At 44.6% G+C, this 25,800-nt stretch overlaps 2 long non-coding RNA genes and 2 pseudogenes across 2 annotated transcripts; 2 read left to right on the top strand and 2 right to left on the bottom strand.

Annotated features, from left to right (window-relative positions):
- Positions 1-11,509: 11,509 nt before the first annotated feature.
- LOC115668255 (uncharacterized) lies at positions 11,510-12,448 on the top strand (annotated as a pseudogene).
- Positions 12,449-12,976: 528 nt separating this feature from the next.
- LOC115668256 (uncharacterized) lies at positions 12,977-14,430 on the bottom strand (annotated as a pseudogene).
- A 4,634-nt stretch (positions 14,431-19,064) lies between these two features.
- Positions 19,065-20,085, top strand: LOC130139548 (uncharacterized). The gene is made up of 3 exons (XR_008817668.1): positions 19,065-19,228; positions 19,432-19,521; positions 19,703-20,085. It is a non-coding gene; the product is annotated as an uncharacterized LOC130139548 (long non-coding RNA).
- Positions 20,086-20,532: 447 nt separating this feature from the next.
- Positions 20,533-21,868, bottom strand: LOC115674223 (uncharacterized). Its single transcript, XR_004004911.2, has 3 exons — positions 21,507-21,868; positions 21,322-21,427; positions 20,533-21,222 (listed from the first exon to the last, which is right to left on the bottom strand). It is a non-coding gene; the product is annotated as an uncharacterized LOC115674223 (long non-coding RNA).
- Positions 21,869-25,800: the final 3,932 nt, after the last annotated feature.

Here is a 25,800-nt window from a genome sequence, read left to right as displayed (position 1 = left end):
GGGAAAGGAGGAAGAAGGGAAGAGAGAGAGAGAGAGAGATTCAGCATGGGGAGATGGAGGGAGAAGGGGATGTGCGTAGCTGGGGGGGAGAGGAGACGCACACGTAGGGGGTGCGCGACAGAGGAGAGAGGATAGAGAGAGAGAAAGAGCGAGAGAGAGAGAAAGTCAAATTAATCGAGTGCGATCCAACGGCCCACGTTCAAACTCGAAGTCGATTCGACGGTCCACGAAAAACCCTAATTTATAAATTAGGAAAAAGGCCAAAACACTAACTAAAATACACTAAGAGGGAGGTCTACTAGTCAAAAATCCGCACTCGGTCCAAATTTTACTTTCCACCAATTCCGGGCAATATCAATGTTGGCCACAATAATATCGACACCGTCCAATTAAATTCGTCACGAAACTCCGAGAAATTCGACACCAAAGTTCGGGCTCTAAATAACGGCCAAATTCGATCGAGTGCGATTTTAGCGAAATCTCTAATTTAAAAGAAATAACCCAAGAGTGATCAGTTCCGGGCGAGATTTTACTATAAGCACACTGACGAAATACACATTTTATAAATCCTAAAAATGAGTCGAAATTCGGAATGTCATACCCTGCCCGGGATTGCGCGACCTAGCAACGTGTCACCCAGGTTGTTAACATGGCATCCATAGGCCACAGGTGAGCTAGATGTCACTACAGTGCGACACTTGGTCATGCGACCTTAGCGTTGCACTACCAGGGGTCATGCAACACTTGCATTGCCTCACCTAGGCTAGCATGACCTCAACGGCACGTCCCATGAGGTCATGAAATGCCAACACCAGTCTGTGCGACCCGGTTAAGCTTTCATATGTAACTGCAAGTTTTTTTTTTCTCCTTTCTTTACTATTTTTCTTAATTTCAAGATTGCTTTTCAACTATTATTTTGAGAAGTGGTTGTCAAACACTATTTGCATTCATGAAATTCCTTTCAATCAGTGACCATTCCTTAAATGCGAAGTCTTGAAGTTAAAAGCGTTGCCAAACTCACTGATATCTATAAAAAGTTTTAAGATGAAGTCAATTAACAAGAAAAGCAATGGGTGGACAACCTAAGGAAGTTTTCCGAAACCAAATTTCCAATCCCAAGAAAGGGAAATTCTGCTGCAGTGGTCACTTCGAGAACGAATGTATATTTTGGAGTTAGGCTAAACGCTAGTCACAAGCCAGCCTTCTCGAAGAAACTGCGGACATTGATCCTATGATATCCGATATGCGGATTGTGTGGTAGCCAAGTAGTATATGGCGATGACTATAAAGTGTTTTGTTTGGCATAACTGTGTTTGTGTTATAAATATATTGTTTATTATGCTATAATGTGATGTAACTTGTGTGCTTGGTGATACATATTATAAAGGTAATACCTCAAAGTTAGATCAAATAAATTCTTACAAACTATCATAAACTATTGTATCTTCAAGAGTGTTACTGCTGTCAGCAGTTTATCAAGCACATCGTTAAATCTGCAACACCTTTTTCACCTGAAAAGTTGTACTAAATAGGCCTTAAGGTGGATGGTATGATTTTGATGATACCAGTCGGGTTTGCTATGACAAGAGTCAATTGGAGCACTATAAGAATAAGTGGATGGTAAGTTCTTATCGGGATTCACTATGCCGATAAGTTATTTTGCAAAAATATGCTCAACTCACGTTGCATCCCAGAAAAAACTTAACCTAGTAAATGTACTATATGTTTTGGATATAAAGAAGAATTTTGTATGCCAATGTACTGTTGTTGGCACTCAAATATGGCTGATTGGGCTAAAGGAAAAAAAGGGTACATCAGGCCCAAATCGCTAAAACAGTAGCTAGGGTGAGAAAGTCGCACAAGGCCCACTACACGGGATACCGAAGACTCGGCACCAATAACCGCTTGAGATGATAGGATAAAGATAAGAGCGGTTACCACATTTGGTGCCGACAATACCGCAGATAAGAGGAGACTGTTATCAGGAAGGAAATTGAAAATTCCAGAACAATCCAGAGTTGAGACAATAACCACTCGACGGTAGTTATTTATTAGCGTTAGCTATAAATAGCCTCAAGGTAAGCATTAAAAGGACCTTTTTGCCAAATACACTGCAGAACACTTATCTTTGTAATCTCGTTTTATTCAATTGCTATCGTTAATTTACATTTTATCGTACACTTTCTATCTCCGGTCCTTTTACTTTTATCGCCATGAGGATAGATTTCGTCGCTTCCTTTCTGAAACGACACAGGATCTGATTACTCACAAAAAAAATAAAAAATCTTCCCCTTCGGTGAAAGATTTTTCATTCGAGGCCAATCTCGGCGAAACATCTTTTTGGCACGCCTGGTGGAACCATTGTGTTCCGTCTCTAGGAAGTGTCAATGGTGTAGACAAGGAATCAAGAGAGTCGTACTACCACTGGCGAGGATAACTCATCCCCGCAGCGTGTGGGAGAAAGGCCTGCTCGTTCCGATACATCTGACCAGAACCTTAACCCAGTCGTCGATATCGGCGTGAGCATAAGTTCTCAAGATATTCCTCGGAATCTGACTGAGGAACAGAGGAGAGAATTGGCACCTAACTTTGCAATGATGGCCACTATGAGAAGGATGTTTGAAGAACAACAGAATGAACTGACTAATCATATGTCAAATCATCTATCAAGAATTCTCACTCATCTATTCACCAATCTAGTTGCAGAATTAGCCAGAAAGTTTGGACCAGCGAGTGGATCAAATGAAGTGCAAGAAAGTCAAGCTGTGCCAGGGATCATCCTGACAATGGCTCCTGCTTTACCTACTGTTGCTGGTCCTTCCGATCAGACACAACCAGTTCGAATTTTGCAATGGACTAATACCATAGGCAATCAGAATCAAATTGGTATGGGGGACCATTTAAGTCTGAATGGATCCGTGGGTTCTCTTGGGTGCGTACCTGAGGGTGTCACCGATGCAAAGATAGTGAGGGTAACTGCTTACCCTTTAACCACAGGAATGGATACACGGGGATTCATTCCCCAACCGTCAATCCAGGAGGTTGCTCGACAATCCAGCAATAGAGACATGCCAATGACTAATCCCATTAATATTGGGACAATTCCAGTGCCAATCCCGGGTTACCAACCCTAGAGGCCACAAGTGGCGTTTAGGGACTCGGAGGCTCGACTACCGTCACCCTCTAGGGCACAAGTTAATTAGGAATACCAGGCACATGTTCCTCAAAGAGACCAGCGCATGATTGAACAAGCTACTTATTTAGTGATGCAACATATGGGTCTGGAAGGAGGCGTACTGAGGCCTATATACCGCAAACCATACCCCGATTGAGTAGACAACATCTAGTACCCAAGGGGATACAAAATTTCTAAGTTTACTATTTTCACTGGAGAAGATGACCAGTCCATAGTGGAGCACATTAGTAAACTCAAGGCTCAATACGGAGATGTGAATAATGATGGGAGAATGAAGTGAAGGATTTTTCCCTTGTTGTTATTAAAAACCACTTCTACTTGGTATACTGGATTGCCTGCAAACTCAGTGCAGAATTAGGAAGACATGGAGAGTAAGTTCCACACACAATTTTATCGCGTGATTCCTGATGTGACGCTATCGGATCTGGCCACTGTCAAGCAAAATAATAACGAGATGGTAGATCAGTACGTCGCTTGGTTTAAAAAGATGAGGAACCAATGCTTATTTTTCCTGCTGGAAAAAGAAGTAGCAAAAATGGCCAAAAAGGGTCTCAAATTCGCACTAAAGGAGCATCTTGCTGGCCAAAAGTTCACGGATTTGTTCTCTTGAACGGCCGTGGCTACTCAGTATGAAAGTCTATGGAAAGAGAAGGATAAGAAACTTCATAAGGACTACAAATAGAATGCTGCGATCTATGATCCCGCGGAAGATGTACAAGAGGATGATGATCAGGAAGAAGCCGCAAAGATTGCAGTAGCAAAGATGACCCTGGATAAAACCTTATGTATATCAGGCCTTGAAACCCACTAAAGTTAAGGAGTCGATCATGGTGAAAGCAAAAGACACCCAGAGGTATTCATTTGATATAACTAAGTTGGTTGAAATTTTCGATCTCTTGGTTCGGGACAATGTCATAAGATTGACTGAGGGTCAAACCATCCCAAACAAAAAGGAAATAGCGAATAAAAGATACTGCGAGTGGCATCATTCGTGGAGCAATAACACCAATTATTGCAATGTCTTTAGAAAGGCGGTGCAAGAGGCAATATGACAGGGTAAGAAAAAATTCACGGATGAAGAAAATAAGAAGATAGAAATCAATACTGATCTTTTCCCACAAATGGGCGGGATGGCGTCAGCGACTATAAGGAGGTCATCCAGACCAAGTGTTTTGTACCGGAGATGTTGCCAAGAAGTACATCCACGATATTTCTCCGATGATGATGACGACGATCAAATGACCAATGGACATCGGAGCCAATGGGCTGACCGATTTCCAGAAAGGTCCCGTAGGATGGCTTATGACTATCGACATCATAGAAACTCTGAAAATAGACAACCTTAACGCGGGGTTCCTTTACATGCTCAACGGCCAGTCGAAAGGAGGCTTAATTATGCAAATGGAAGAAGGCACTCTAACAATAGGATTGTCCATGCCTCATCTTCTAGAAGGCCCAAGATCCCGATCAAAAAGCGGACAAATAATGTGCCGCTCAAGTAGCTATACGAAGAGGGACATCCGAAGGTTTCAATGTTGGGCGAACCGAGTGGCAAGTACGACTATTACGTTAGATACTCAGCACCTAAATCGAGTGGAAAGGTCTCTGTTAAGGTTATCCCTACAGGATAGGGCCCAGGGTTTAAGCATGAAGATCAATATCCGTCTTCGTCAGCACCACGATAGGTGTATACCCGAACTTTGAAGATCCCACATGACCCTCCAAAAGAGCAATGGTTCGTTAGAAGGGAGATATCAGTTATCCGATAGCCACTGTATGAATTCGGACGGGAATACATGTCGAGGACCTAGAAGAGGAGGGGACAGAGGAAGAAAAAGTGGCAGGAATTGCAATAACAAGTTAATGCCCTGGGTCGAGCAAGGAACCCATGCCACACAAGATCAAAGAACCTGGTGTGGGTGAGAGAGAAGGGGGAAACCTCAAATGTTGCCGGGGAGATAATAGGAAAGAACAATTAAAGCCTGTTACTAATCCTGTAAGGGCTGAAAAGAAGGAGGAATCAGTCAAGACGAGATCAAAGTTTGATAGGGGTTGAGCTAGATCAATTTCCTCGGCTAGCTCAAATATGGTGCAAGTGAGGCTTCCACCCGAGTTTCAAGTGTCGGTTCTGAAGACGACCCCCATAGAAGAAGAAGCGTTTGAGGTCATGGAAACTATGAAGGCTGAATTCCAGTTTACCGATGAGGAAAGGATGGAGTTCGAAAAGCTACCGGCCTCTAGAGTGAAACATTTGAAGGCCCTCCTGGTTGTCGGGAAGATCAATGGGCACCTAGTAAATAGGATTCTCATGGATACTGGGGCAACGCTAAATCTAATACCGCATAAGTATTTCAGAAAGCTCGGTAAATGGGAAGAGGAAATGATTCCGACTAACGTTATATTGTCAGACTTCACCGGCGACATAAGTGACGTTAAGGGTGCAGTGGTCGTGGACCTTACAATCGGTTCGCGCACATCTAAGACCACTTTCTTCATAATAGACGAAGATGTTTCCTACAACCTGCTGCTGGGTCGAGACTGGATCCACAGTACTCAATGCATGCCGTCCTTGCCCCACCAAGCGTTGGCCTTTTAGAATGGGAGTAAAGTAGAATATGTGAAAGCCAATCATGAGGCAAGTGTTACGTGGACAGATTTGGTGCGCGTAAGTTTGAGTTGAGAACGTGATACGCCCATAATTGAGCCGTCTTAATTGGATACGGATAAAATTGCCCTCGGTCGCTTCACAGATCAGGGATTTGAATACATCCCTAAATAAGAAGAGCTAGCTGATCGGGAATGTGACGTGTTTGATGGAAGAAGATGCCTTATTATAAGAGCTGGATGAACGATATTTCAGCCATTTGGCAGAGGAAATCGAGAAGTCCTTAGGGTTTACCGATTGTATAGGGGATTTTGAAGAATCTCCAACAAAGGAAGAAAGTAAGTCCCACGAATCAGAAGACCTTTTTATAGAAGTTGATATAGGTAGCGGCGATGTAAGGCGTCCCGTATTCATAAGCGGACTACTCGACGAAAGAGTGAGGAGTGATTTGATTGACGTCCTGTGAAGACATAGAGGTCATTTCGCGTGAGATTATCACGAGATGCCAGGTTTAAGTAGGGAAATAGTCGAGCACCGCCTCTCTATAAAACAAGGATTGAAGCCTCATAAGCAGCTTCCTAGGAGGTTTGTCCCTGAAATCAATTTGAAAATCATAGAAGAGATCAAGCAACTACTGAAAGCTAGTTACATTGAAACCACCTGGTATGTATAATGGCTTTCGAATATAGTCCCAGTGAAGAAGAAAAATGAGAAACTGAGAGTCTGCATAGACTTTAGAATCCTTAATGCGACGACACCGAAGGATGAATATCATATGCCTGTTGCCGATATGCTGGTTGATTTCGTGGCTTGCAATGAAATGATATCCTTGATGGACGATCATTTAGGGTATAATCAAATCTTTATCGCGGAACAAGACGTGCTCAAGACGGCTTTCAGGTGCCCAAGCGCGATAGGAACATTCGCATGAAAGGTGATACCTTTCGATTTGAAGAATGCCAGAGTAACGTATCGGAGAGCCATGAATTTGATTTTCCATTACATGATTGGAGATTTCATGGATGTCTACATTAATGACATTATAGTCAAATCGGCAGAGGTAAGCGATCTTAACTATCTCGAAGAGTCATTTATTAGGATGGAGAAATATCAACTAAAAATGAATCCTCTTAAATGTGCGTTCGGCATAAGAGCCAAAAATTTCTTATGATTTCTAGTCAATAATAGGGGCATAGAAGTTTATAAGAATAAAGTTAAAGCAATTTTACACCTCCGTCTAATAAGAAATAGTTGCAAATGATTCTAGAAAAGACAAATTTTCTTAAACGATTTATTGCTAACTTGTCTGGCAATATAGAAGTGTTTTCTCCTTTATTGAAATTGAAGAACCAAGAGGAGTTCGTGTGGAAGGAGGAACAGCAACTTACCTTCGAGAGGATTAAAATATATTTAACCAGTCATCCAGTTTTGATGCCACCGAAATCAGGTAGGCTGTTGAAACTTTATGTGTTGGCCACCGCTATAACTATCGGGAGTATGCTGGCGCAAGAAAATGACAAAAGCAAGGAACAGGTGATATTATCTTAGCAGGATGTTAAATGAGGCCGAGAAAAGATATACGACCATTGAGAAGATCGGTTTGTCATTATACTTCGCATGCACTAAACTGCGGCATTATCTTCTACCAGTAACTGTTCATGTGATATGTAAAACCGACATCATAAAATACATGCTTACAAGGCCAATAGTGAGGGGCCGTTTAGCAAACTGGTCATTTGCTTTGTCCAAAATGGATTTGGTTTACTTGCCACTTAGAGCGGCAAAAGGACAAGCATCACGGATTTTATCACTAAATACCCATGTGTTCAGGTCAACGAAGATGAAGTCGCGAATTACGTACAATCGGTTCCATGGGTCCTGTATTTCGATGGATCGAGTACCTCTACTTCATCAGGGATTGGAGTCCTAATAATGTCTCCAAGAGGTTAAAAGACAAAAGTTCAAATGAAGTTGGACTTCAAGTGCTCTAACAATCAAGCTGATATATGAGGCCTTGATTGTCGGCCTACACATATTAGCTGACATAGCTGTTCAATCGGTCAAAATAATGGGATCCCAGCTTGTGATAAGACAATTAAGAGGAGAATATTGATGTCTTAATGAGAATATCATTGAACTTTATGTCAAGGCAAAAGAACTATTAGCCAATTTCCCTGATTCAGAGTTCGTTCACATAACGCGGTGCCAAAATGTGGGAACCAATGAGTTAGCACAGATGGCATCCGATTATCGTATTACTAAAGAACTAGCTCATGCAATACTTACTAAGACGAAGCGGCTACTGCCTGTGTTAGAACGGACAATGTTGGTGGAAGCTAGACCGAAAGAAAATGATACCGATTGGCGGACTCCCGTTATTCAATATCTAAAAGAACCTCAATCGCAAGATAAAAGATTGAGGTGGCAAGCACTAAAATACGTGCTACAAGAGGATGAGCTGTACCAGCATACTGCAGACGAACTGTTATTAAGATGTTTGAACAGTGACGAGGCGATCTTAGTGATGGCTGAAGTCTACACAGGCATATGCGGTGCCCATCAAGCAAGTATCAAAATGAAATGGTTACTGAGAAGGCACGAATATTTTTAGCCTTCGATGACACAAGATTGCATAGATTATCCAAAGAAATGTAGGTCGGGTCAGATACACAGTCCAATTCAGCGTGTACCTGCAGCGCTATTGAAGCCCATTATAAAGCCGTGGCCGTTCAGAAGATGGGCAATGGATATAATCAACAAAATATATCTGTCGTCAACCAGGAAGCACTCATATATATTAGTTGCTACCAATTATTTTACTAAGTGGGTGGAAGAGGTGCCATACAAGACCATAACCCGAAACACAGTTAAGGAGTTTGTGGAAGAGCACATAATACATTGTTTCGATACCAGAGACTATAACGGTAGATCAAGGGATTATCTTTACTGGAGTGGAAATTTCGAACTTTATTGCCTCCCGAGGAATCAAGATATTACACTATACGCCTTATTATGCGCAGGCCCATGGTTAAGCGGAGGCCTCGAATAAGGTTATAATCAACCTGATTAAGAAACATCTCGAAGAGAACCTAAAGGAATGGGACTAGGCACTATCAACTACATTTTGGGCATACCGAACGTCGAAGAGATTAGGGATCGGAACGAGCCCGTATATACTGACTTATGGTCAATAAGCAGTCTTGCCGCTGGAAATTACGGTGCAATCCTTGAGAGTTCAGCTTTAAAATGACATTCTACCCAAGGAGTATCAAGAAGCGATGTACTTACGAAGTAAGGTCTGCAGCGTTGGATCACATGATTGCGTAGAAGAAGAGAGTGACGCGGGCCTATAATAAGCATGTGAGAACCAAGCAATTTGCCATCGAGGACATTGTATGGAAAACTATCTTTCCGCGTAATGTACATACAAAGGCCTTCGGTAAGTGGTCTCCCACTTGGGAGGGGCCATATGAAGTAACCACGTCTTAAACGGTAACGCTTACCAATTAATGGATATTGATGGGAGAGAGTTCCCACGTTCGATTAATGGCAAACATTTGAAGGCTTTCCACCTGACAATGTGAAAAACGAGAGAGTGGAAAAAGGAAAGAATAGAAGATATCGAGGTCAACACCACACCATCAAGCAAACCCTAGATTTCATTAGCAGTAAGCCATGTACATCCTACAGTAAGGAGAGGGGCTACTATCAACAGAGAAAGCAACAACAACACACTACGCAATCACTATCGGGATAAAGTCGAGCTGCCTCCTGAACACCATCATGAAGTCCTTGAGGTGGCTATCCATGTGCGAGTTCGCCTGTTCATCCTAAGCGGCAGCCGGGAACATCTCATACGTCATCTTGAAGATGCAATTGCGTTCTTTCTCTAGGCTCTCCAACTTGGACTCCTGTGAAGACAGGAGGCCCTTGAGGTAGACATTAAACTCGCCAGAGGCAGCGACTTCAGACCCAATATTTGCTAGCCGCTCGGTAAGACCTCGCATTTGCTCGAAATCCTAGTGGGAAGTGGTGACACCCGCACGTTCCTCTAGTCTGGAAAGCTTCGCTCCCAGGCGGGCCTGCTCTCGTTGAACCCCGGCAAACCACTTCTCAGTCAAGACCACCACCTTGCGATGCCACTCCACTACGGAGGAAGCGAAAGTAGCACGGTCCTCGAGAACGATGGCTCTCTCGCGAAGGACCGCTTCCTTCTCGATCTTTGCCAGGTTCAACTTGTAGGCTTATAAACCCTTAGAGAACAGAAGGAAGAAGAGTTTATACTAACGATGGAGTTCGAAACCAGAGATGGGTGCGACGTCCATCTCGGGAAGAAGTCTTTTCAAAATTCTCTCTTTCTCTGGATCTCGAGCAAGAGAGGAAAACCCAGCGAAAAGCAACTCATGAAGTTGCTTCCACTCTTCAACTGCCTCCATGGAGAAATTGTGAACAACTTGAGGAGGACGAGACAAGCTCATGATGGAAAAGATACAAAGGAGTTTGGATGTGAAAAGATCGGAAGAGACCATGTTTATTTATAGCCGAGGGAAAAGACGGTTCAATGCACTATGGGATCATGGAAACGAAGAATCAGGAGACATGGGAAAGTGGAAAGTTTATCTTTACATGCGTGACGTAAAAGAAGTTGTATCACCGGCAAGAAGTTGTAGGAGCATACGAATGGTTGAAGAGATAATAAAAATCTCACGGGCCATCATTACCTTGGAACTCGAACAAGAATTTGAAAAGTCGTGAATTGGCAATCTCTGAGTCGATTTGATTTGAAAAGATTGGAGATTTATTAGTGAATAGGATACGGTCGTATATCTCGTCTAATGAAATGTAAAAATATTTACTTGGGATCGTACGATTGGCATGATTAAGTTTCCCTAAATAAGTTAATGGGTTACTTCTATTGGTAAAGGAGAAAATATTCGGTGGTTAGCGCACGTCAGGTCATCCGCCTACGTGGCGCGCATGAGCTTAGTTGGCTCCACTCAACGGGAGACACGTGGCGCTGAGTTGGACTTGCTGAAAAATTAAAAAAAGGCTTTTTTTTCTCTACGTGGGGACAGAGCTGAAAAATTAAGTTCCCACCTAAAACATCCCCTCTCTCTCTCTCTCCTCTTTTCAATTTCCAAGGCCCTTCTTTACCTGCACTCTTGGGGAAGAACAGCCAAAACACACACTCTCTCTCTCTTTCTCCACCGCCTCCGCCTCCGCCTCTCCCAAGAGCCCCACCGGTCGCTCCGAGCTCAGATCTGCGCCCAAAAGGGAGAGCCCCGCGTCGCTGCGAGCTCGGATCTGCATCTGGCACGTCGCCTCCCCCAAGAGCCCCTCCGCCTCCGCCGAGCTCAGATCTGCACTCAAGAGGGAGAGCCCGCGTCGCTTTCGTGTTCTTTATCTTGAGTTCCCCATATGCTGAGTTTTCTTTACTGTGTGCCTGAGCAGCACCGTAAAATGGTTTCTTGACGCAAAGCGTGAAGGAGAAGCAGCGAAATCACTCACGAGCACACACACACACACACTTCACACGAATCGATTGAATCCGACCAGGTTCGTGTCTTTTAGCTCCTTCGATGTCCGACGAATTCGTTCTCGGACGGTGGTTTTGATGCGCGGTTTTGCGCGCTTCGTTCGTTTCCTGTTTGTGGGTGTTCTTCATTACTGACTACGGTTTGGTTTCTGCAGAGGGGGGAGTAGTAGAAATGGCGTCGTGCGGCGATATGGTGTTGGACTTGACGGCATGCGTAGTTGGGGGGCAGAGCGAGGTGAGGGATGGGGAGGAGGCATTGGGGTTCAGGCTCGTGAGGTGCACGCGGGGTCTCGGGAGGAAGAGGGTCGGGATCTCGGAGGGCCCCGATGCGGCGGCGTGGCAGGCCGAGTCGACAGAGTTCAGAGCTCCGCTGAAGAGGCAGTGCAGCGCGAGGCTGTTGCTCGACGGCTCCGAGAAGTCCGGTCTCGAAGCCCTGCCTCAGGACATTCTGGTGAGTTGGCTTGCGCTTTCGATTTGCTCGAATGCTGCTTAAATCAATGCCCGGTTTGGATTATGATATGATACTTTATAATGGGTTTTAATGATTGAGCATTTTGGGTTTAACGGATTAGGATACTAGGTCATGTCGTGCACAGCGATTTGAAGCAGCTGGTTCGCGTGTCCAAGACAATCAAAGAAGCTGTAAGTTCATCTGTAGTAATAGTATTGCAATTTTTCTATGCTCAATTTGTTTCTTGCGGGGCGGCGGTTGATTCGTTTCTTCTGTTGCAGACTGTCGTGGCGAAGCAGTGGCATTTTGCGTACACAATGCCCACGAAGATTCGCGCGTTCAGGAACTCGATCGATCTGCAGAACTCGAGTGACTGCAAGGAGATTGAAGCCCCGAACGCCCTGTTGAGGACTTTCAGGTCGTGTATCAGCCAGAGGAAGCTCGTGGATGTCACGACAGTGCTGTTCGCCTCGCCCGATGATGGCAGTGGACCCGGAGAGGTCTGTTCATGGAAACTGAGATATGAATTAATCAGCTTAGTGCTCCAGATCCGGGTTCTGTAGAGTGTAGATAAATTTCTTGTTGTAGATTGGTTGACACGGATTTGGCGGGGAGAGAGACGGAGACGATGAATAGGGTTATGATGAACATGTAGAAAGAATCATTCAAATGTTTCATTGAAGATGGATTGGCTTCAGAAGCTTATTTTTTTTGTGTGTACATTGTAAAGAGACAGATTTTTATCGTCAGTTTGGAAAACAGTCATGTGCTGTTTTGAAATTACCTAAATTCGCCAATCTCATCCCTATAAAATGGAGAGCATTACACCTCTTGGGTATGAATTTAAGAAGATTGATGTTATTCTTGACAATTAAATACAGGAACAACCTGATAAAAAAAACGCATTGTAAAAGACTATGCAACAAAATTTGAAATTATTAAGCGGGTAGGCAAAGTCCAATTTATTGCAACAAGAAAATGAGAAAAAAAAAGGGTGGGTGATTCAGATGTTGCTGCTTCCATTTTCCTGCCCTGCTTGATTGCCAGACTCTTCTTGAAGACGAATAAATGCTTAAATCACAGACTCAGACGCTCTCTAAAACTTGTAACTAGTAAGTCTGCCTCCCTTAACACAACCTGCATCAGCTAAGATATATCTTCAAAGAGGAAGAGAGGTACTTGACCATAGAAATAAAACAAGCGAAGGCTCGGAGCATCGATTTCAATTAGCGAAAGATCCGAGCAATCTCCCAACTTTAACACCTTAAACCTCTTAAGATTTTGCGCATTCAACTTCAACTGACGAATGGCATCAAAAAATTAAATCTCATGAAAAAAAAAGTGATATTATGTGAATATGTTGACTTGATTTCATGAATCCGTTGACCGAAATATCAAAAGACACAGTCCCCGTCATCCTGGTCACTTTCTTGATCGTACGTGATGCGAATTTCGAAATTCATATCGCCTCACTTCGCCCTTCTTACTTGCAGGTGGTCGCCGTCGGTGGCTCTCCGGCGAAACCAGAGCTTTCTCCGACAAGTCCACTCGCCTCCACCATGCCGAAGCGGACCTCCCGAACGCCACCTTCCTCTCCCCTTCGCAGTCACCATTATATCCATCTCCGCCGCCGGACACCCCCGCCATTCCCCACCACCACCACCACCCTCTTCTCCTCAAAATCCTGAAGCTCATCGAACGCTACCTCCGCGGCCGACGTCACCGCCTACGCGGCCAGCGTCGCCTCCACGACCCCTATCTCCTCCGCGACCGCGACCGCGATCGCGATCCTCTCCGGCTGTGCACGGCGGAAGCACTGGAGGTGGCGGCAATGGCGGCGATGATGCCATTGACAACGACGAAGGGGTACGGAGGCCTGAACCACGAGAGGAGCGAGCCCAGCGCGGGAGGCAGCCGAGGACCCAGAGGGCCGGGGATAGATGGAACAGCAGCCCCGAGAGTGGCAACGGTGATGGACATCGCGCAGGCCGACACGAGCGGGGCTTTCAGGGACGCCATCAAAGCGCTCGACGACACCATCTCGCGGATTCTTTCGCGGCGAAGTCCGAGAGTGTGAGCTCGCCAAGTGAAGTTTTCAGTGATGGAGAGCATCGGCTGGGAGCAAAGAAAACTCAGCATATGGGGGACTCAAGATAAAGAACAAGAAAGCGACGCGGGCTCTCCCTCTTGAGCGCAGATCTGAGCTCGGCGGAGGCGGAGGGGCTCGGGATCCAGCAGCCGAGAGGGAGGGGCTCTTGGGGGAGGCGACGTGCCAGATGCAGATCCGAGCTCGCAGCGACGCGGGGCTCTCCCTCTTGGGCGCAGATCTGAGCTCGGAGCAACCGGCGGGGCTCTTGGGAGAGGCGGAGGCGGAGGCGGTGGAGAAAGAGAGAGAGAGAGAGTGTGTGTTTTGGCTGTTCTTCCCCAGGAATGCAGGTAAAGAAGGGCCTTGGAAATTGAAAAGAGGAGAGAGAGAGAGGGGATGTTTTAGGCGGGAACTTAAATTTTCAGCTCTGTCCCCACGTAGAGAAAAGAAAGCCTTTTTTTAATTTTTCAGCAAGTCCAACTCAGCGCCACGTGTCTCCCGTTGAGTGGAGCCAACTAAGCTCATGCGCGCCACGTAGGCAGATGACCTGGCGTGCGCTAACCACTGAATATTTTCTCATTGGTAAAGGGATGTTACACAAAGGGGTGAATTGTAGCCCTTTTCAGATAAAGTGCCCGAGTAAATATGCTACAAGGAGGGTTGCATTTTGTCAGGTTGATTATGGATTAACTTGATAATGGCCGGATCATCGGTTAGAGCTTGTGATATCAAAACCCCATACGAAAGTGAAAAGAAATAGAAATTTTATACAAAGGGGGCACACTCAAATTTACAAGCCTAAAAGAAAACTGTGGAGATTAAGCTAGGGCTACGAAAGATTGAATTGTTGCCACAATGCTAGAACAAAAGTATCCAATCTCAACTCTAAGGCTCTATTCTCAGCACGGAGTCTTAGTCTTCGGGCAGTTTGGGCCTGAATCATTGAGCGAAGCCGCTCGCACTCGCGGGTAAGAACTACCAAAGTATCTTGCCGCTGATGTATGAACTGGGTAGTTAGACCTGCAGATGTTTCATTAAGCTCGACCCATCGAAGGATATCAGTATAGAGTGGATCGCTGGGACTTATTTGTCTAAGGAGCCTTCGACTTGCTGATTAGTATTCAATTGATCTAACATAACTCGGAGTTGCTCTTCGGCATCGACCCTCTTCATTTCTTTCTGCCAATATTCAACTTCGAGCGCTTCAGCAATGGCTAGTTTATACAGTTGTCTTGGTATACCTCAAGGATTGAGTCGATGGAAAGGGAGAAGCCCCTATAAGCGTGCTGGAATGCAAAACAGGATACAGTAGTCATGGCCACGGGCCGGTTTTGGCTCGGAACCGGCCCGGTCAAAACCGGGCCCGGCCCGTTGACCGGGCCCGCGGTTCGGAACCGGAACCGGCCCGTGGCCTACGGGCCCGGTTCCGGTTCCAAATTTTTTTTTTTAAAAAAATAATGAATATTTTTTTAAAAAAAAAATTATTATTTAATTTTTTTTTTATAAAACAAATTGAACTCTAATTGCCATACATTGTAAGTGCATTGATCTCCAATTACAATGCTTGGCTTGAGTGTATTGAACTCTAATTACAAAGCTTGGCTTGGGTTTTATAACAACCCCTTTGATGGTCTCTTCATTCCCATTCGATGTGGGACTCTCGACTTGCCTTGAACACCTTCAATGTGAGACTCTTGGCTTGTCTTCATGCAAATGCCAAGAGTCCCACATCGAATGGGAATGAAGAGACCATCAAAGGAGTTGTTTATAAAACCCAAGCCAAGCCATGAGCATGTGAAGTTTTATGCCTTTTGTGGCTACGATCCTTTGCTAATTCAGAGCAAAGGGTTCCATTGGACCGCCTAGAACCGGACTAATGGTCCGATTCCCGGTTCTATGATTTGCCGGTCCGGTTCCTAGTTCTAAAATTAATTAAAGGACCGGTCTTACTGGTTCGATTCCCGATTTCGACCAGGAACCGATCACCCCTATAATTTTCATTTTGATTATAATTTTTATTGAATAATTCATTATTTCATATTTTTATAATTCATTATTGTTTTATTTTATAATTTATTTTTTTAATTTTTAAATTACGAACCGGAACCGGCCGGTTCCGGTTCACACATGACCACGAACCGGAACCGGCCGGTTCCGAACCGTGGCCATGACTAGGGTACAGAGCTTATTAAAGGGTCCAAGTTCAATAATTAACAATTAATTTCTCCCATTAGAGGCGAATTGGAAATGATGTGGGGATATTCATAAGATAAAATATCGGACAGACTCCTCTACTTCTCCAAATCGCGTAACCTCGAAGGTGAAGACAGGCCATTATAAAGAGGAGAGATTATACAATCATCTCGAGAGGTGACATCTCTACTCCTGCTGCAACTAGATCTGGATCGGGAAGATTCCGCACAATAAGGGGGAATGCCTGAGAAAACGCTGTTAAAATAAGTCGCCAACTCCGAGAGTTAAATGACAATGAAAGAATTGGCTTACCGGAAGAAGATGCTGTGCAAAGACTGTGGAGTTGAGGAGGCACAGCCCTGATTACATGAAGGAGGATAGGTTCGGTGCCATCAGAGAACAAGGCGTCTCGATATGGAACCCACCAATCTTCGAAAGAAGGAGTAGCCCTCGCGTGTATATGAAAACTAGCGTAACAAAAGCGGGAAATTATCTTGTCTCTGACGACTTCCTGGCGTTGGAATGCCGCTTGGAAGTGACGGCGTTTTGGAAGTGCAAAAGGAAAGTCAATAGAATATAAGCATGGCATAGGGATTCCCTGACTCACTCCAAACTGCCGAGCACAATATTGAGGATGGTACACCTCAAACCCAAGGAAAAACTTGCCACCGTCAGAGAAAAACAAAGGTAGATCCACAAAGGTAAGGACTTGCCTCCATAAATCTTCGTCCTCCGGACACTTACCTGAGTTGGGATCTGGAAACCAATCGGAAATGGGGTACAAACCAGAATGAAGAACAGGGTCAAGTTCAAGGAATCCTCAATGAGTCGAGAGAAAAGTATTTAAGAAAGAAAGTAAAGGGAGAGACATGTGAAGAACGTTGTCTATGTGGCTTGCAGAGGATGGTTATACCAAAATTGTCAGGACCAGGAGGATGAGAGTTCACTTCATACCATCGCTGGAGACCTTAGGAAAGGCATTAAAAGGGTTAGAAAATATAATTTGATCAAAACCTGAAGGAGCCAAAGGGGTCCGAAAAAGGGATCTGGATGCTCAGCGGTAAGTGAAGCCTGAAAATCAGTAATGGACCTGCACAAGGTGACGAGTATCATTTTGCCAAGAGGTTGATCGCCCTCAGAGGCCAAGGTGACAGCAAGATGACCAAACTCCTTAGATATAAGATCTGAGGAATACAAAATACATACCGAGAAAGCCAATACAAAAGGAAGGCGACATGCTCTTCCTGAGTAACACTACTTCTGCTGTACATGTAACACTTCACAAAAGCGTTAGGATGAAAATTCGATAGGCTTAAAGTCATGAAATATATAAGTCTCGCAGGAATATAGGGTAAGTGATTTGCTGCTGTATGGTGCGAGACCAGTTAGAGCATGAAGATTGAGTAAAGTGACGAAAATTGGACCAGCCGGGAGAAAGAAGCAATGGGTAGAAGGGAGAAAATATTCAGTGCTAACTTAGCACCACGTCATCGTCCTACGTGGCGTGTATGTTCCATTCAGAGTCCGACACGTGTCGGCTTAGCTGGAAAATGAAAAATTGAAAAAAGCCTTCTTTTCATTCTCAGAGGAAAGGACGGAACAACAATAAATGCCAAAAAATTAAAAGTCACCTCCAATTCTCTCTTTCCCTCCTTTTTTTCAATTTTCAGCTTTACCTGCTCGATGAAGAGAATCTCTCTCTCTCTTTCTCCAGCACTTCGATCCCGAGGTCCCTCCCCCTCCGCCTCCGCCTCCGTCGTCGCCTCCGGAGCCCGGCTCTCTCTCTCTCTCTCTTTCTCTAGCACTCCCCCCACCGCCTCCGCCTCTCCCAAAAGCCCCACCGGTCGCTCCAAGCTCAGATCTGCCTCTGGCACGTCCCCCCCAAAAGTCCCGCCTATCGCAGCTCTCGTCGACTCTCGGCTTCCTCAGACGGCATCGCCTTGTGCCTTTCGCGGACAACATCACCACCATGCTTGGTTGCTGTTCTGTGTTCTTTCACGACACCGTCGTAACTGCTGTGCTGTCGCCGTGCCGAACCAGCCCCGCGTTGCGCCAGCCGCTGCCATCACCGTTTGACACCACGCCAAGCCCGCTGATCGCAGAGCCGCTCTCATCCATGCCGCCGTGTTGCCGTCCCGACGCTGACCCGAGCTTGCCCCGGGCCACCCACGTCCTAGCCGCCGCTGGCCCCCGGAACCCGAGCCCCCTTCGCCTCCGCGTCAACCATGAGGGAAGTTTTTTGCTTTCCATTTCGGGTCAACCACCATGATGTAAGTTTCGTCTCTCTCGTCCTTCCTCGGCATTTGCTGAAGAGAGGGTAAAAATTAACTAGGGCTTTTTTGACTGAATGTATTGTCTCTCGAGAACAAAAGATTGTATCTTGATTGAACTCACGCTTCATATACCTTGTTTTTTTCTTTTAATTTTTACCAATCTAAAAGGGGCCTTTTAATTTTATAGTTTCTCTACAAAAATCGCACTTAACATTTAGAAAGATCATATCAGGCGTTGTGGGTATTTCTGTTTCTACTAAAGAGTCAGGCCTTCAGATTTAGTCATAATATGATAATGTTGATTGGTGCTCGCTGATTCCTTAAGCTTTCTCTCTTCTTGTCATGTTGATTGAATGTATACCTAGAGCTTTTGAGATTTAAGCCACATAAATTTCTGCACATGCCTGCATGCATGAAACTTCATATATTGTGTATATTTGTTTACTTCTCTGTATACACTCTTCTATTTTCAAAGACAATGCCGTGCCTTTATAGATCTCTATGACATCTTCTGAGATTCGCTATTGAGATAGCCAGTAGGCACTAACAAAAAGGAAAAAGAAATAGATGTACTGAAGCACAAGTTATAAGCGTCGGGCCTTTGTTTATTAATCTCAAATGTTGTTCTTCTTAGATGTTGAAAGTCTCTTGTTTCATTGGTGCTGAAGCTCATCTTAGTGGTTGTCAGTCTCACAGGCTGCTCTGTTTTTTCTTTGACAGCTTGGTAAGATGCTAGAAAAGCAAGGTGCTAAAATTGATAAAGTTCTGAATTTTGCAATTGACGATGCAATCATGGAGGAGAGGATAACTGGTCGGTGGATACATCCTTCCAGTGGCAGGACCTACCACACAAAATTTGCTCCTCCCAAGGTTCCGGGGGTTGATGATGTAAGCATTTTGGATGCTCATTTTTCTTTCCTTGGTTTAAAAGGTTTAGGAACCTGTAAGTTCTTGTGCAAGATGGCCTACTGTACATTGAGAGAGGGTCCTTTTCCTTTTTCAGTTGTTTTGCTTCGATTATTAAACTGTTTGTTAAAGTTGATCCGTTTTTAACTCCGGCCGTGTCTCATTACTTGTTTATTCTGTTGAAGGTTACCGGAGAACCTTTGATTCAGCGCAAGGATGATACTGCAGCTGTTCTCAAATCTCGACTTTAGGCATGCCATAAGCAAACTGAACCGGTACCTACACGTTTTCCTTCTAGTGCCTTCTTCAATTTCATGTGTTAGACATTGGATGAATTATGAGACAATCCATTTCACAAGCTCGCTTTCATTGCTTATTTCCTCCTTCCTGCTTGTTTAAGCCAATCATGTCTCTTTTAGTTTAGTTAGCTGTCTAATTGATGCACTTTGGATACAGGTGATTGACTACTACAAAAAGGTAATAGTTGCAAATCTTCATACTGAAAAACCTCCTAAGGATGTGACGGCCGAGGTTGAGAAGGTTTTGTCTTCTTGAAGATGGTGCTGCCACCTGAGAATTCCAACAATTATACTGAATTTTACAGGATGAACCTTTGAGTTGCTGGTTCCATTGTTGTATAATTGAATGTGGCGGCTGTTGTCAAATTGTTGAGGGATTTTTCTTATGATCCCGAAATAAAGTTCAGGACAGAATTACTTGTCTGTGGTCGTTTCTTCTGTAAATGCTAGATTGGATAAGCACCGATGACAATAAAGTGGGCCTTGATTTGCTTGATTATGCCTTCCTTCCCTTGAAATATAGACTCCATACTTCATGAACTCTTCCGATTTTCCGTCTTTTCCTGATCTTTATGATTTGAGTTAATTGATATTCAGTTGTTGGGGCTGGGTAAGGTTATGGATGAAGAGAGAATCACAAGTTTGTCTAGTGAATCAATTGAGAGCTTCTTGAATCGTGAGACCCTTTTTTGTGAAATACCACTGTTGACTTTGAGATTAATATATATTAGATATTAGGTAATGGCGGTCTAGCTCGTTATCTGAATATATACTCGCCAAACTGATGAATGTGTAGTATTCTTATTCATTCTGAGATTTTTGGGGTCATCCCTTGGAATATATGATCATTAATTCGAATTGAGTTGCCCACAATTGCAGCCGATTCCCTCTAAAGATCATCTCATCTGTGCAGTCCCAATGCCACATGATACATTTAGACTAAATGAGGGCAATTAGTTACAGTGGCAATGGTGAATTATTGAAACTCTTCAAATTATTATAGCACTAGTCTGACAAATTACAATCCTCATGGTAACGTGTACTTCCAAAGAGGATATCACTCTGATAAACAATAGTACAGCTCACTATATGATAAGAAGATGAAACAGAATATTCAGACTAAGGCGACAACAGTTGAGAGCAGCCAGCTTTAGGAATACGTTTGAGGTTGTCCTTATAGTCAGTGTAGTAGAGCCCGAACCTCGGTACGAAGCCCGACGCCCATTCCCAGTTGTCAGCGAGTGACCAGTGAATGTATCCTCGCACATTCACCCCGTTCCAGCATTGCCCAAATTGATCAATTTGATAAGTTGTTACCGGGTGTTGGCTTCGAGCAGAGCTAAATTAAGAGTTTAAACTAGTCGCCGTAGTAAAAGTGGATCAAGCCACGACTTGCCACACATGCAATCACAAATAGCAGATACCTTGGTGTGAATGCAAAGAAATATTCCTCTCACCCTCTTTTGACATGTGTAGCAAACCCAACACACGGTTAAGATGATGATGCATTGCAATGGCAGATAACCGAAGTAGTGACGATCGCAAATGTGATGGATTTGAGGACTTACTTCATCACTGTAAGGAGACGTGCGAGATGCTGCTTCAAGCAATCAATCCTGTGAGTATCATTCAGCACATTGGCCAGTGGACGGCCCTCTACCTTTGCTTCAGTGACACCTGTAATAAAACATGTTTCCCGAGTAAAATGTGTTACTTCTTTATGGAAGGTCCAAATATATAATCTGGATGATATATCACTAGAAAAGCGACTCCTACCGTTCTCAGTAATGTAAATCTTTGGGATTTGGTACTTCCGCTTTATATAGTCCAAAATTTGCACCAGACCATCTGGACACCTTTATATCCACTCAATCCCTTCAGCCTGAAAATGAAGATTCGTTTATTCTGGTAATAAGGTTCAACTGTCATGTGCTGCAATGAGGTTGTAAAAGCATATGTACCTTTGCACCAATTGATATGCGGTTCTTGGTTGCTGAAAATCAGAGAAGTGGGTTAAAAATGATGGATTATCATACCTACTCGTCCAAATACATCTTTCATGATCTTGGCATGGTAAAGATATGGCTCGTCTTACCAGATTCCTTCACGGACGAGTCGGTAGAGTAGCTAGTTGACACTTTGTGTTCATCTTCTGGGACGTTTTGAGCATAGGTCAATGAATAGTAATTGATACCGATGAAGTCGAAAAACCCGTTCATCAGCTTCTTCTCCTCTGCAATGAAAGTGGGTAATCTGTCCTTCACCAAGCTTCTCATTATGCTTGGATAATCTCCATTCACCACCGGATCAATGAACCTATTGAGAAAAAATGACTTTGTCAAGCTTCTCCGCAAATGAACTATTGAATGGGGAATGAACTAGCACAAAATTCATGTGGCATCTATTTTCTGAAAGGCCGCTGGTTGTTCAACTTATATCTAAGTAGTACCGTCAACATGGATGCCCAGAATAGGACAAAAAGAAGCAGAAAAAAGGTTACGCATTCCCCCTAATTCAAAAGGAATTGATAGAAATGAAATAATATATCCCCTAGCTAGCAAGAGCAGAAGTAGTGGTAACTCTGTATCGATTCAATTTGCAAAGGCAATTCATCAGGCAATAGTAAGGGCCTTTGTGTTCCCCCTGATATGGGTAGAAAAAATTGATACGCAACCCATCCTCTATTGAATGATTATGAAGCCGGCGACGCGACAAATGTCCAGTGAAACGTGCAAAAACATGGCCGAACTTATTGAGTTCATTCAAAGTAGGCCACCGCATGATGCTTCTTCCCTATCCTTGCATTTTCTCAGCAAGCCAACAGAGCCTCTAGTTACCAAAACCCTCACATTCGCCAGTGACTCGTGAATTTTAACAGCATTGGGCCTTCGAACGTCACATAAATTCCGCAGATACGACCTTACTCGCAAGACAGAGACGTGATCTAACAAAAGAATAAAAAACAAACACTTGTTACGAGAGAAAGATGCATGAAGTCGTTACCGACTAAATCAGCGTCGGGACGGCAACACGGCGGCATGGACGAGAGCGGCTCTGCGATCAGCGGGCTTGGCGTGGCGTCAAACGGTGATGGCAGCGGCTGGCGCAACACGGGGCTGGTTCGGCACGGCGACAGCACAGCAGCTACGACGGTGTCGTGAAAGAACACAGAACAGCAACCAAGCATGGTGGTGATGTTGTCCGCGAAAGGCACAAGGCGATGCCGTCTGAGGAAGCCGAGAGTCGACGAGAGCTGCGACAGGCGGGACTTTTGGGGGGGACGTGCCAGAGGCAGATCTGAGCTTGGAGCGACTGTGGGGCTTTTGGGAGAGGCGGAGGCGGTGGGGGGAGTGCTAGAGAGAGAGAGAGAGAGCCGGGCTCCGGAGGCGACGACGGAGGCGGAGGCGGAGGCGGAGGGAGAGGGGCCTCGGGATCGAAGTGCTGGAGAAAGAGAGAGAGAGAGTCTCTTCGTTGAACAGGTAAAGCCGAAAATTGAAAAAAGGAGGGAGAAAGAGAATTGAATTTTTGGCATTTATTGTTGCTCCATCCTTTTTCCTGTCGCGAAGAGAATGAAAAGAAGACTTTTTTCAATTTTCCATTTTCCAGCTAAGCCGACACGTATCGAACTCTGAATGAAATATACACGTCACGTAGGACGATGACGTGGTGCTAAATTAGCACTGAATATTTTCTCGGTAGAAGGAGACCCAAAGCAGCAAAGGCTGTCAAGCATGTCGTAGTCAATGAAAAGGGGGACGCAACAAAGTTCAAGTTCTCGATGAATTTGAAGTCCCTTCTAGTGAGGCTTCATGATTGATTTGAGACGGCTATACCATGTGAAAAACACATGATTAAAAGTGGGCAAGAATCAAACCTCTTATTGGTGGGAAGCCATTGCTAATTAGTCAAAGACCCTTGCTGAAATGGAAGACGTTCTTTGAAATGCCGAGGGAAACATTCATCGAAGAGCGGAGGTGGGGGGAAGAACCTCAAAGTAAGGACCGACTATAAGTTTAGGAGATCCGGCGTAATCCTCATCCGCGAAACCATGAACCAAGTTTACAAACTGTGTGGAGAGAGCACCTCTTTTCTCTAGTCAGCGTAAAGAGAAGAGCAGACCAGCATAAGTGCTAGGGTGGTAGTGGATTTGGTTGGATGCTCTAGTGTGAGGAGCCATGAATGAGTAGAGAAGTGAAGGATTACAGGGTGACGAGCAGAACAGAATGGTCAGAAAGAAGACGAATCGGAGAACAAATAAAAGTTGATTGAAGGAAGAAACCGCCAAACAAAGAAGTTGAAAATACATAAAATCCCAAAAGAACGTGGGTAACCGTGGCGGTTCATTTATATCATGGGACACGTGGAGAGAGAAGTTGGCTACTGTACATGAGCATTTATTAATGGACGTGATTTAAAAGTCTGAAAGGACAGGCAAGCCTCTAGTCACAGTTGCATCCGTGACTAAAGAAACGTTAATGCCATGTAGAAGGAACAAAATAAAGGGTAAGCAAAATAAGCGCAACTTCATTGTTCACAAAGAAGAGTACATCTTTTCAACTGCGGCTCGAAAGGAAATAAAGTCTTTATCCAAAGATAGATTCTCGGCAAAGAGACGAGGTATGAGGACGTTCCGACGATCCAAGGCTTTGACATAGTCCTAGGCCTCCTTGTTACGTTGAGTTACTATTTTTAACTTCGGCATTAAGGAAACGCCATGATCTAGTCATATCGAGTCGATGAGCCAAAAGCGCTCGACGAGCTTCAATCAATTTAGCTTCAAGGTCAGAAATGTCTTTGATCAGGCAGGCTTTAGCGCTAACCATCGCCTCATAAGATTTGAAAAGATGGTCAGCCGATTGCTTCTGCTTCTCGACACCATCGAGGAATACTCAGGATTGTCTCTCTAACATTGCCAAAGTTTGGAGCTGATCACAGTTCCTCTTGACAGCTTCAAGGTCTGAAATAAGCTTGGGGAGATACGCTTCACAACGAGCGTAAAACTGACGGTATTTAGCACAGTTTGAGTCTTCACACATAGCGTTGAGAAGGATCAGGGCCTTTGTCTCGAGGAGGGGATCTGAAATGATCGTTGGAAGTCTGCCCTCCGATAGCTTGAAGAACTCTTGGCACTTCTCCTTAGCGGAAAGACTTGAAAGATCCTCATTGCACCCAAAAGGGGTAGCCGAAGGCATCGGTGTAGCTTCAAGGAGTGCCTTCCTAGCACTAGCAACGTCTTTAGGAAATGGGAGTGCAATTCCACTAAGGTCAAGCTCAGAAGTCGATCCAACAACGAAAGAAGCAAGTCTACGACAAGAATGCTAAGACCAGCGAGCGGTTAAGTATTCAAATGAGCCATGAGCAAAGGAGAACAAGAAAAGATCTAACCCCAACGTCACATATAAAACTCACCACAAGATCGGATAATGCCGTGGGAGATACCGTCGGTACGGCAAATGGAGACACTTGTTCCAAAGTCATCGATGCCACAGGCGAAAGATCAGACTCTACGCCTGGAATTGGCTCAAAGGATGCGGAAAGCTCAACTAAATCCTAAGGAGAATAAGGTGTTGGCAAAACAAGAGACACGTTCGGAATAAGGCCCTCAGTGGTCCCACTCAAAATGAGACCAGGCTTTGAGCCGTCGACCGCCCCATCGCCAGATAAAGCATCAGATTTTGCGGCGTCACCTGCATCCTCGGCGGATGGGGAAACTGGCTCTATGACACGAGGAGTAGTAGCCGCTGAGGGAGAATCAATTGGAGCTGATGTAATTTTTTATGGTTTCGAGATATCAGCAAGAGTAAGGCTTGGAGCCATGACTCCGATAACATCGGGAGCAGAAGAGGAGCGAGTGGATAAAGTGAGAGCCTTCGGCATTTCAGAGGTAGACCTAGATAAGCGTATCCTGATCCTAGAAGCGACAGCACGTTCGGAATCTTCTGAAAAGGAAAAGTTAAAGGATGAGATGTGGATCATCTAAAGGAAATAGCAGGAAGAAAGGAAAACAAATACCAGGATTTAAAGCCCTCTTCAATGTTCTGTGAGGAGGAGAAGTTTGCGATCGCAAAGAAGTCTCGGGAGGTTTAGAAAGAGAGCCCCTACCAGCGATCTTGCCGAGTATGTCGTCAACCTCAGAATTAAAGAGGTCATCCCGATAGCCTTTCCACTAGTTCTCAAAGCTCTAAAGAGCACTCGGAGACGGCGCGAATGACTTTACCACATGATTCTTTGACACTTTTGAGATGATCCGGCGAC

Source organism: Syzygium oleosum, unplaced genomic scaffold (assembly GCF_021117445.2).
Source record: "Syzygium oleosum isolate NSW1041296 unplaced genomic scaffold, Sole_v2.1 Sole_v2.12, whole genome shotgun sequence".
NCBI classification, from domain to species: Eukaryota; Viridiplantae; Streptophyta; class Magnoliopsida; order Myrtales; family Myrtaceae; genus Syzygium; species Syzygium oleosum.
Note: the sequence above shows the minus strand (reverse complement) of the source record. Positions and strands in the feature narration are given on the sequence as shown.